The sequence below is a fragment of the Lagenorhynchus albirostris genome, chromosome 7 (genome assembly GCF_949774975.1).
Source record: "Lagenorhynchus albirostris chromosome 7, mLagAlb1.1, whole genome shotgun sequence".
NCBI lineage: Eukaryota > Metazoa > Chordata > Mammalia > Artiodactyla > Delphinidae > Lagenorhynchus > Lagenorhynchus albirostris.
In genome coordinates this window covers 12357559-12370609 of record NC_083101.1, presented here as the reverse complement: position 1 = coordinate 12370609, position 13051 = coordinate 12357559, and the positions used below count along the sequence as shown (strand labels likewise).

The 13051-nt window shown below is 38.2% G+C and overlaps 1 protein-coding gene across 3 annotated transcripts in view; it reads left to right on the top strand.

Moving 5' to 3' along the window:
* RABGAP1 (RAB GTPase activating protein 1) overlaps window positions 1-13051 on the top strand; it is a 151198-nt gene that overhangs the window by 537 nt on the left and 137610 nt on the right. The gene's annotated exons all lie outside the window — the stretch shown is intronic.

Genomic DNA, 13051 nt, shown 5'->3' with positions numbered 1-13051 from the left:
CTCAGGCTAGCTTCCTGCGCTGCGCCTAATTTGAAAGGTTTGCTTTATGCTAGTGTCGGTCTGCTATCTCGTGTTGACGTTTCTGTCTCGTTTTCCCCGCCTGCAATCGAAGTGTCCCCGGTATTCCCCTCTCCCCACATACTTTAAGTATCTGCCCCCGATACCTCATTGCTGTATTTTGATTACCAGCAACCTTCAGGGCTTTAGGTGTTCAACAAAGCCCGAGGATAACCCCAGACTTCCAGGAGTTCTCTGTCCATCACCTGGTAGTACTTTGGTGTTCCTTCTCTTCTAACATTCGGATTGTAATCATATGCACCTGCTTTAAAGTCAGCTCCATACTTTATTGTAATCATATGCACCTGCTTTAAAGTCATCTCCATACTTTATCTTGGAATAAAAGTCCTAGCAGACCGTGTTAAGTGATAAGTGATCATGCTGCTGGTGCTCACGCTACAAGTGCTCCGTTAGTTTAAATCTTGTTCCAGCTTGAATTGGAGATCTTTTGGCTTTTTTGTTTGTCAGTGGAAAAAGAAAACTGCCAGAGACGGGTTTCACAATTCATTTGATATGTTCATTCAGGTAAATACCTGTATTCACATACATGTGACTGGAGTAGTAAGTTGCGAGTGTGTCTGTTTCCAGCTGCGTTGTTTATTTAGGAAGAGAAAAAACCAAAGAGAGTAAATTGAACTGAGCTTCCACGTAAAACTGATGTTTGGAAAGTTGAAAAAAAGCTTAGGTGCCAAGGGAGTGCACATTCAATTTTTTTTTTTTTTAACGGAGGACCTGCTGGCCTTAATTCTAGCGTGTATAAGGTGCTATTTTAATATATATTTAAGGCTTTTGTTCGAATTTACTTATAAAAACGGAAAGTGAATAAGGAGCAGAGTTCTTTATAATCTTCCTTTGTAGACCTCCGTTTCCATTAATGAAATTTGAATCCATGATTGATTTGTATTTATTGGTAACGTTTAAGATTCACATATAGTTTTATCAACTCAACTTTGTAGTTAAAATTGAGCTATTGCTATGTTGTGGTACACTTTTCATTTCAGTTTTATAACTCATTTTACAGTTAATTAACAGCTCATCGGTATTAAGGTATATATTTGGATAGTTAACCTATCAGCTGTATACATTTTGGCATTCTTTGGCATAGTGGGGTATTTTTGTTTTTTTATTTTTAAAAAATTTTTTATTGAGGTATAGTTGATTTTGGCATAGTGTTTTATTAGCAGTTTACAGGTGCTTAACCTGGATAAAATGGTAGTCTAGTGGGACTCTGTAAAAGTGAAGGCACCTGTTTCCTATCTTTTCTACTGCATATTGGAAGAAGTGTATTCACATTATCTACATGAGGGGACATGGTTTTTCGTAAACATATCTCAACTTTACAGCCTACATTCTTTTTTTAAAAAATAAATTTATTTTTATTTATTTTTGGTTGCGTTGGGTCTTCGTTGCTGCGTGCGGGCTTTCTCTAGTTGCAGTGTGTAGGCTTCACATTGCGGTGGCTTCTTTTGTTGTGGAGAACGGGCTTCAGCAGTTGTGGCACATGGGCTCAGTAGTTGTGGATCGCAGGCTCAGTAGTTGTGGCGCACGGGCTTAGTTGCTCCTCAGCATGTGGGATCTGCCTGAACCAGGGCATGAACATGTGTTCCCTGCATTGGCAGGTGGATTCTTAACCACTGTGCCACCAGGGAAGTCCCATAGCCTAGATTCTTTAACGAAGTCATTTTCTACTACTGAGTATATTTCCAGCTAAACTTTACAGCCCAGATTCTTTTAAAGAAGTCGTTATCTTTTGTTGAGCATGTTTCCAGCTAAAGTGTTTCCAGCTTAAGTGAAGCCTACTTTGAAGGTCTCACCATTTCACAGTGATTATTTTAACTGCTTATATCAGTTCTACTGTTGAGTGTCTTTGTAGATACTGATGTGCTGAGGTTCTAGCATATGCTGCCCAAGTGTTATCTTTGTAGTTGTCAATATAATCAGATATCACACTTTTCAAGCATGTGAAATGAATGAATATAAAACTGTTAAATAATCTCTCTTGGAGATAGAACTCCAAGGTTGAAAAAGTGCTAATTTAACCAGTGTACATAAAGCAGAGTTTGGCATGACATTTGGGTGCTTTGTATGTAACTGCCTTGTTTTATTGATTTTCCGTGGTTAGGTTCTAAAGAAAGAAAATCCAAGGCCAAGGATTTGGCTGTCCATGGGTATACATGATAAAACATACTAATTTAACAGCTGTTTCTTTTGGCATAAAATGGTTGCCTGGTCTCCCCTGACCCTCTCCAGTTTTGTGTTGACCCTGAGATCCTTATTCTTTAGAAGAATTGTAAGTCAAAGCAATACTGGATAGACACTTAAACTTATAACAACTTTTGTTGGCCCCTAACTGCCTTGCTTCTCTTCATGTGCAAAGTCTGACCAAATATGGCAGTTTGCAAGTCATGAACACTCTAGTTTATAGAATTTAGCCTGGAAGTTTTCCTCTTGCCAAAGCAACTATAGTCCTCTGAGGTAATCACCAGAACTTTTTGAAGGCTGTTCTTTCTATCTAGTAGAGTTCTATAAGGCCTAACTTTTCCTCCAAATCCCTTTTTCTGGGGATCATAAAATAGTAAAAATAAAGCCCTAAATTTGTTCTTAAGTTCATGCTTGACATTAAATAGTATATATTACCTTGGCTGTAAAACATGAGAAGTATATCTTCTTAATTTTGTGGCCGTGCTGCCAGATTTGGAGGTTTGCACCTCTTAGGAGTTAATGCGTGGTTGTCACTTATCTCCAGTTAAGGTTGCATCAGCTTTTGTGTAATAAATCACTACTCCTTGGCATTTATTAATCTTTGTGGCAATAAATTTTTCTCCATAATAAAATATGGCATCTCTCTCTTTTTTTTTAATGTCTATTTATTTATTTATTTGATTGTGCCAGGTCTTAGTTGCAACATGTGGAATCTTTTAGTTGCGGCATGTGGGATCTTTTAGTTGTGGCATGCAGGATCTAGTTCCCTGATCAGGGATCGAACCCAGGCCCCCTGCATTGGGAGCGTGGAGTCTTAGCCACTGGACCACCAGGGAAGTCCTAAATATGGCATCTTCTTAAGGTACATTAGCAAATTAGTTTCTGTGGTAATGTTAACAAAATGTTATTAACTCTCAAAGCTTAACAATAATTTGACTATTTTAAAAATTTCTTTTTCCCATTTTTCCTTATTTATACACTTTGGTAATTATAACTAGGAATCTGTGGTTATCATCTTGTTTTCCAGCTTCTGAGGGTGCCCTTTGTGTCAGGAAAAGGAATTGATATGCAGAATCTTTCTTTGGGAACGTATTTTAAATATCATTATGGGTATTAAGAGACAGCATTCAAGGCTAAATTGGATTAAATGTTAGGCGGTTGTATAATACTACTGTGAAGAGCCATGAGTTAATCATTTTAATGCTTTTACCATAGGGTAATAAACTCTCATGCTTTTTTTTAAAAATAAATTTATTTAATTTATTTATTTTTGGCTGCGTTGGGTCTTCGTTGCAGCGCGCGGTCTTTCTCTAGTTGCAGCAAGTGGGGGCTACTCTTCGTTGCGGTGCACGGGCTTCTCATTGCGGTGGCTTCTCTTGCGGGCTCTAGGCGGGCGGGCTTCAGTAGTTGTGGTGAGTGGGCTTAGTTGCTTCACGGCATGTGGGATCTTCCCGGACCAGGGCTCGAACCCGTGTCCCCTGCGTTGGCTGGCAGATTCTTAACCACTACGCCACCACAGAAGTCCTCTCATGCCTTTTAAATATGCTGATAAATGGATTCTGGCAAGGTGAGAGTAGAAACATGTCATGTAAATCTTTTTTGCTGTGGTACATGATTTCCTATGAGTAGACCTCTGATATACCTGCAAAAGAGAAATGGTTATCTTTATTGTAGTTACCTGTTGAGTTCTCTGTGAATTGAAGAAAAATCTGATTTCTATCTAACCTCCAAAGTTAATTCTTAGATAAAAAATTGTTCCCTAGCAGAAACATCTTTTTTTTTTAATCTTTATTTTTTTGCTTTTGGGTTGTGAGAAAAGAACTTTTTAGATAGGTTTAAAAAACGTCTGTGGGGCTTCCCTGGTGGCGCAGTGGTTGAGAGTCCGCCTGCCGATGCAGGGGACACGGGTTCGTGCCCCGGTCTGGGAAGATCCCACATGCCGCGGAGCGGCTGGGCCCATGAGCCATGGCCGCTGAGCCTGCGCGTCCAGAGCCTGTGCTCTGCAACGGGAGGGGCCACAACAGTGAGAGGCCCGCATACTGCAAAAAAAAAAAAAAAAAAAAAGTCTGCGAAGCTAAATTAAATATATGTGAATTCTTTTATCTTCTTACATGGTGCCTATCCTAGTGCTGTGAGTGAAAGTGCTCAGTAAATGTTTTTTGGTTGCCCACCCCCTATTCAGCACACTTAACAAATGTCCCACCTTCCTTGTATAACTATGGACCAGGGCATTCTTGTATCAGAAGATTCAGAAAACTTGTGTGTCTTCTGCCAAACATTCATGGTTTGTCTACACACATTCCCTTGAAAATCAGAGGTCATGGAAAAGAGAAACCATATTTACTGCATTAATCTCAGGCTTTGATTATCTATCAAATGATTTGCTTACTTAGCATTAAATTCACATAGTTTAAACATTTCAGATCAAAGTATAGACAGATTGATATTCTAAATGGAATAGATACATATTCTTCGCTGTGGTTGAGAAGGAACTATATTGACTAATTTCCTAAAAGTAGGAAAAGGGGTTTTTTTTGGTTTTTGGTTGTTTTTTTTTTTTGGCTGCGTTGGGTCTTTGTTGCTGCGCGCAGGCTTTCTTTAGTTGCGGCGAGCGAGGGCTATTTTTCGTTGCAGTGCACGGGCTTCTCACTGCAGTGGCTTCTCGTTGTGGAGCACGGGCTCTAGGTGCACGGGCTTCAGTAGTTGCAGCACGTGGGCTCAGTAGTTGTGGCACACGGGCCCTAGGGCTCACGGGCTTCAGTAGTTGTGGTTTGTGGGCTCTAGAGCGCAGGCTCAGTAGTTGTTGCACGCAGGCTCAGTAGTTGTTGCACACAGGCTTAGTTTCTCCACGGCATGTGGGATATTCCTAGACCAGGGATTGCACCTGTGTCCCCTGCATTGGTGGGTGGATTCTTAAACACCGCACCACCAGAGAAGTCCAGAAAAAGTCTTTAGGAAATCCTGCATTGCTTAAAAATGTTTATGTTTTTATATTTATAGAGCACTAGTGTAAATTACATTGTGCTTTAGAAATCCACTCCAGAAAAAGTAAATACAAGAATACTTTTACAAAAAATGTATATTACTGAGGTATGAAGTATAATCTGACCTTGTGAATAAGTAGTATTGGGTTGGCAAAAAAGTTCATTTAGGTTTTCCCATAACATCTTGTGGGAAAACGCGAACGAACTTTTTGGCCAATACATTAACATTAACTAACTCTCCTTGTGTTCCCAGAGGTGGGTTTCTCTTGGGGCAATGGCATCCAAATAATTTTAAAATTTAGCTGCAGAGATATTGTGTTGAAGGGGCATAAAGCCAGCATACCTAGAGTTCTGCAAAAAACTAAAGTGCTGTTTCCTGAAATAGCCAGAGGAACATGGGAAAACCACTTATATGGTTTATTTTTTTCAGGTGTCAGCACTATTGCACTCAGATAATCAACACAGAGTTAAGTGAATTGTTTTATATGCATTTCATCCCCATTTCTTACTTTTTGTACCTTTCATTAAAAGTATCAAGATATAGCGGGTAGAGTGTGAACTTTGGAATCAGAAAGATATAGATATCCCAAGTCTTGAACTTACTTAATATACGACTGAAGGTAAGATACTTAAGGATTGTGATTCTCAGTTTCTTCATTTGTAAAAGTGGAACTAATTATGCTTACATCATGGATTAGGACTGGGAAGCACCTGGCATTCCCGCCCCGCACCCCTTTCCTGGATATTCTCATTCACAAAAGAGTAGAAAGTGTTTATTCCCCTCATTTTATGTATGAGAAAACTGAAACTATAACATTGTCCAAATTAAATCAAAAAGGACTAAGGAGTTCAAATCCCAGTTGGTTTTTCAATGTAATACCAGACTGTTAACTTTATGAAGTCTTAATGAAACTTGATTAGTCATTGAGAAAGTGAGAAGTAACTCTGAGAACATTGGCTGTCATCTTTAGGCACTTTTCTGTATTGATTTTGTGAGTTTTATCCTAAAGATCCTATAAAGTTAAAATTAGGCTTTTAGAACTTTTATTGACCAGTGAATGGATAAACAAAAGGTGGTATATACATACCATGGAATGCTATTTGACCTTAAAAAGAAAGGAAATTCAGACACATGCTACAATATAGATGAACTTAGAAGACATTATGCTAAGTGAAATAAGCCAGCCATAAAAGTATAAATACTATATGATTCTACTACTTATGTAAGGTACCTAGAGTAGTCAGATTCATAGAGACAAAGTAGAATGTTGGTTGCCTGGGGGAACAGGAGTTGGAATTTAATAGGTACAGAGTTTCAGTTGGGGAAGATGAAAACGTTCTAGAGATGGGTGGTGGTGATGGTTGCACAATGTGAATGTACTTAAAGCCACAGAGCTATACAGTTAAAAATGGCTAAAATGGTAAAGTTTATGTTATGTACATTTAACCACAATTTTTAAAGATTAAAACTTTTTAAATCTTTTTAAAAATTAAAAAACTTTTGTCTTCTGAGTTATTATATTCCTATAATTAAGCTATCTTTTATAGTTAATTTGGAATTGAAGTAAAAGAGTCGCTTCATAGTTTAAAGAAGTTAATTGTCACAGGCGTTATGGGTTAAAATTTGCCTAAAAGTGACTATTAAGTTAAGCTGGTTTTTCTTGCCTTTATGTGCTGTAGGCCCAAGATGATTAAGTTATATTTTCCTTTTGGTTTTTAAAGCTAAGCTGAAATTATTCAGAAGGATTAAATTAATATGGTTCTCTTAGCTCACTAAAATAATTCAAAGAAACAGCCCCCAAATTCAAAGTCAGACTTAAAGACACATCTATTGTTTAGCAATTAGCAGTGGTGGAAAGGAATTTATTTTTCTAAAGACGGGATGATTTTCCACTGAGTTTTGTTAGATTTGTCCTACCCTTCCCAGGGATAAGCTGTGAGAAGTTCATATGAAAACCAATGCAGCGAAACAAATCTCAAAGCCAGAAAGAAAGAAAAAAGCTGAGATTAAGATTGTATGATTTTTAAAAATAACTTCTTTGTGGTTTAATTTTAAAGAGCTACAAACCCACAAGAATTGGCCTGCTACAGCATGAGACTTGACTCTCTTGCTACTTCCTGACTTGTCTTTTTCTCAACAAGAGTAATCTTAGCAGATCTGTGTTTTAGAAGGGTTATATAACTGGGAGCAACATAGAGTATGGATTGGAATGGGGAGAGAATGGTGTTAGGAACACCAAGGAGGAGAGATGCATTCCTGAAAAGGACATAGGCACCTAGATACCTGGGTTTGGATCAAGTTCTATAATTGTCTCTGTGAACTTAAGCAAGTTATTGAACTAATCTAAGCCTCAGTTTGTCTGTCATATATGAAGTTTATACCTTTCTGGCAAGGTTAATATAAAGATTAGTAATAATGTATATAAAGCTTCTAAGTACCATGTTGGGCATATATAATCGATACTCAGGAACTGCTAAGTATTGTTCTCTGTTTAGATTTAGCAAGATGATTTAAGTATCCTCCTTAAGATTCCCTAAAGCTGTGCTCATTTTTTCACTGGTTGAGCAAACAAAAATGATGAGGATTGGGAGGGAAGTGATGAGTGTTTTGGTACAAAGGGAATCCAAGGTATGTTTTGTGGCTCAGTTTAACTGGTTTTCACAGTTAGAAACTTGATGAAGAGTCAGTCAGGCACACTCAAGGGTAGTTCTTTTTGAGTCTCTTTTTTCCAGTTGTCATTCATATCCACATCCCAGACACGCATGTAGTGTATCATATTTGTCATTTGTCCATCTCACATTACACAGACTCTATCACTTAAACACTAATGAAAGAGTATTATTCATCCAATCACATTTATTGAGGACTGCCATAGCAAGGATATGAAGATAATACGAATAAAACCTAAGATCCCTGTCCACAAGTAGTTCAAAGGGACTGTGTGTGCTCATTGTATTCCCAGTATTTACCATGGTGGTTTATACTAAGTAATTGTTTCTGGAATGAATGATCAATATAGTATAGGGGAAAAGATGTATAACATTTTACGGTGTAATAAATGCTGTAATTCTGTGATAAAATTAAAAAGCAAGCAAACAAAAAGCCTTTGGAGCCCTAGAGGGAAAAAAGGAATGTTTCAGAAGGGAAAAGGGGAGGTTGAATATTTGATTGTATCGCAAGGTTGCTGGTGGGGAAGAAGGACTAATGGGGGAAATGAAGTCACATTCCTAGCTTAAGAAATGGCATGAGCAAAGCCTTGAAAGCATAAAAATGCATGATATATTTGGTGAGCTGTCTGGTGTGGTTTGATAAAAGGAGATAAAACTAGAATGATAGATTGGCTCCAGATTTTTAAGAACTAATGATATAAAGAGTTTGGATTTTTTTCTGTTTTCAGTCAGGAGCAGTCAAAGGAAGGGGTGAGATATATGATCAAATCTGAATTTTAGAAATTAACTCTGAGGCCTTGATAATGACTAGAGAGAGTCTAGGAAGGGAGACTTATGTTGTAGCTAAGTTGAAAGAGAATGAAATACTCAAGTCACTGACGTGAAAGATGGCAGAGAAGGAATATATTTGGGGTATGTTTTGGAACTAAAATCCATTAGAATCCCAAGGGAGAATGAGAAAAGGAGTCATGGATTTTGGGGGACATTTCTATCTTGGATCAGTGGTTATTAACCACTGTTAGGGGAGATATGAGGAAGAATATGGTTGTGTGAAGATGGGGTCTGCTTTGGACATGGGACACATGTAGCAGATCCCACCTGTGTATTCACATAACACCATTTGCATACCTCTATTATACCAGGCACTATACTCTATTGTAATTACTTGTTTACTTGTCCATTTTGTTTACTGTAAGCCTGTCAAGGGGAAAGAGTACCTTTCCTCTCCGTAACACTGTACCTAGTGCCTGGCACATATCAAACATTCAGTACTGAATAGAAAAAAAACCACAGACACCCACATGAAATTAGGGAGAAAGACAAGGCTGCAGTATCATCAGCATACACACACACACACACACACACACACACACAAATTTATAACCACATGAGGTATTGAGATAGCTAAGGGATCTTGTTCCATGGAACAAGAAGGAGGCCAGGATGGAACAAGAAGGAGGCCAGGATGAATTTAAAGAGTGGGCAGAGGGGCTTCCCGGGTGGTGCAGTGGTTAAGAATCTGCCTGCCAATGCAGGGGGCACAGATTCGAGCCCTAGTTGGGGAAGATCCCACATGCTGCAGAGCAACTAAGCCCACGTGCCACAACTACTGAGCCTGCGCTCTAGAGCCTGTGAGTCACAACTACTGAGCCCACGTGCCACAACTACTGAGCCCTGTGCTGCAACGACTGAAGCCCACCCGCCTAGAGCCCATGCTCCACAACAAGAGAAGCCACCGCAATGAGAAGCCCCCGCACCGCAACTGGAGGAAGCCTGCGCACAGCAACGAAGACCCAACGCAGCCAAAAATAAACAAATAAAATAAATTTTTTTTAAACTTAAAGAAAAAATAAAGAATGGGCAGAAAAAAAGGAACTTAAAAGACAGCTGGGAAAAGGTACCAGAGGTAGAAGATGGAAGCAAAAAGATAAGAGTTTCACAATATGGAAATGATCAGCATTTTCATTTATTTCAGCTGGTAGAAGTAAGATGAGAACTCAAAAGAATAGTTTGGGTTTTGAAATTTTGTATTGTTGATTTTTAAATGTTTATAGATACATATTTTTTTCCTTTCCGAACGGATGCTCAGAGAATGTTAAAGTACCCAGGGTCACATAGACAAGGTTTGAATTCATCTTTTAAAAGAGGATGTGCAGTGAAGCTTGGTGAGAGGTAGGGGAGCCAGATTTTGAGAGGGACTGCTCAGTGAGAGTGGGGAGTCCCACTGAAGTGCAGGAGGAGTTCGTGCTTCTCCTTCAGGAAGAGTTTCAGGAAAACCAAGGAAATAAAGATGAACCAGAGTGCTGAACTAGTGGCCGGGAGCTAGCACATTTTACTTGTCTCAAGCATGTCAAGTTCAATTACAAGTATCACGCAGACCTCTTTTATCAAGTTTGGTAGGTCACTTATTGGGAGGTGATTTTTCCTCTACTAATTGCACATTAGCAAATCCATGCCACTGCAATTTCACTGTTTATGTTACTACTGTGAATGATGTTAGAAACAGTACAAATATCTGATGGTATTCTGTCCCAAAAAAGTTCAAGTTTTTAAAAAGTAAACACTGATTATCCAGGAACTGACTGCTTTTGACAAACTGTCAAAAGAGCCTTTACCATGGCTAGTTCTTTTACATTTCACTTTCCTTTAGCTGGGTTTATAGTTTTAAGAGGAGATTGAGAATGAAAATGAATTTTCATTCAACAAGATTGAGGTACATTATTTACTATGATCTTTGCAGAAGTGCATTGTTGAGCATAGAATTGTCACTTACGTTACAGAGCAGGATATAACATAACTGAACCTTTGGTTTGGATGCATGAGGTTGCATAATTAAGCAAAATTACCTATCATTTTAAGTTAGTTGATGTATTAAAGGAGATAGAATGAAACATCCCTGAACTGGCACTCACCAACCTGGCCCTGTTGGTAACTGGACATGTTATAAGGGTCTAGGCTCATCACTTATATAAGAAGGAGACAAACTGTGAGTGCCTACCAAATACCAGGGTGTTCATATGTATATTATTTCATTTAAAGTGGAATAAAAATCTTTGTCTACCTTAGAGAATTGTTAGGATGATAAAATGAGATAAAGAATGTGTATATTTTAGTAATCTGTAAAGTACTATTCAGAGATACAAAGTATTCCTTTGCATTTAGTTAGGTATAAATAAATTAGAATATGGAACTAAGAATGTTATATATTTTTGCACTAATACTGTTTCCTAAATTGAATTTCCAGAATCAGTTTTACTTGTTAATTCCTTTAAAATTGGAAGTTAGTTTCACTCTCCAGATAATGAAGAGAGTGATGAAATGGAAAAGAACTGGCCGTCATCAAGACTCTTGACAGCCCTTCAATAGCATTTGGCTCCTGGATATACATATATCTATTCCTTAGTAATTTTTATAATGGCTCCATGAGGTAGATAGTACGCCATTTTCATTTATGGAAACTGAGGCTTGGTGTGACCATGCTTACACTATTATTAAATAGTAGAACCAGCATACTAACTTGGATTTTTTTCTCTTAATGGTGTGCTTTACTGTCACAAATATGACTTCTGTTCTTACTGTCAGTCTGTAAAAGCTGCTCTTGCCTTTTCATGGGTGGCTCTTGTTCTTTTCCATCTTTATTTGCCACTTATCCTATTTCTTTAGCAAATATTTGAGCACCTACTATGTGCCAGTCATTCTTTCACTTGTTAGGGATACAGCAGCTAATGAAACAGGCAAAAATCCCTGCCCTTATGCTTACATTGATACTTAAAAACAAATGATTAAAATGTAAAACGTGTCGAATGGTGATAGGTGGTATAGAGAAAAGTAGAAAGAGGGATGGCAGTGCGGGGTATTTGGGGGAGGAAGTTTGTACTTTATTGTCCATGAGAATTGGAATTAGAGTAGGGGACTTCATGTGGTAATTGGTGTAAGTAGGGATTAAAGACAACAAAATTAGTTCTTATGGTCTCAAGACAGAGGTTGTAAATACTGTAGAATTTTGCCAGGAGTATACCAAGTTCTGGGACACGTCTTTATTGTGGAGGCCAGGGAAGGGGTGGTCTTATTCAGAGACCTTGGAGGCCATGGGCTCCCTTTTCACTTCTGCCCATGGAGGCCAGAGAAGAGGAGTGTTAGTATATAAGCTTTCCTGTACTGCGTAGTGTTTTGATAAATCCCATTCCCACTGAGTGATTCAGTTACTTTCAGGTGCCAAAACAAATAGTAAAGTATCTTATAAAGTGTACTTTCCTGTCACCTCCTCAAAGAAAATAGGTTGAGCTTTGAGCCTGCCAAATCTTCTCAGTTTCATAGTATAAATACCAAAGTATACTATTTTTGAGTCTAGAATACTGTAGAAAGTTCTCAGTGTCTCTGAGATCATAGCTTTAGGGAACTTTCCCAGGCCCTCTGCTATCTTACTATTAGTAACATTTTAAAAGATAGAAAAAAGACTAATTAAACATGAAAATCTTACCCAAAGTACAAGTTCTAAAAAAGATAGAGACTCCTTTATCTGATACTGACTATTTTGGAACAAAGCCCAAACATTTGTAGCATTGGAAAAGCATCATAATCTCATGGAAAGAGCTTAGCTTCTGGAATCATAGATATGTTGGTTCAAATTTTAGCTTCGCTTCTAACCAGTTAAATTACAACCGTTACCTTGAACAAGTTACACTGTCTCTCTAAGCCTCAATTTCCTAATCTGTGAAATAGATATATGAATATTAAGTTTGCTGTTCAGGGACTCAACATCAAATTGTAACACAACATAATAGGTACTGTAAAAAATGTAAATTGCTATGGGAACCGAAACAAGGCAGGCAGTGCGTTTGACTCTGGGGAAAGAATGGGCAGGCCACTTGGAAAAGGAGGGTTATTAGATCATGAACGATTATTTCTAGTTGTCAGAGTACAGAAGCAAGGGAACCACTTTAGGAGGAGGATCCTAGGAGGGCAGATACCTCAAGGTATTAACATATATATCCTTGGCAAAGATATTACCTCCTCTAGTATATTTTTTAACTCTTCCAACATGTTTCCATAGTTTTCTTTACCCTAAATCAGTACCTATTAACCTGTTCAATTTGCCTCTGTTCTCTACTAAATTATAAACTCCTTTTGGGCAAGAA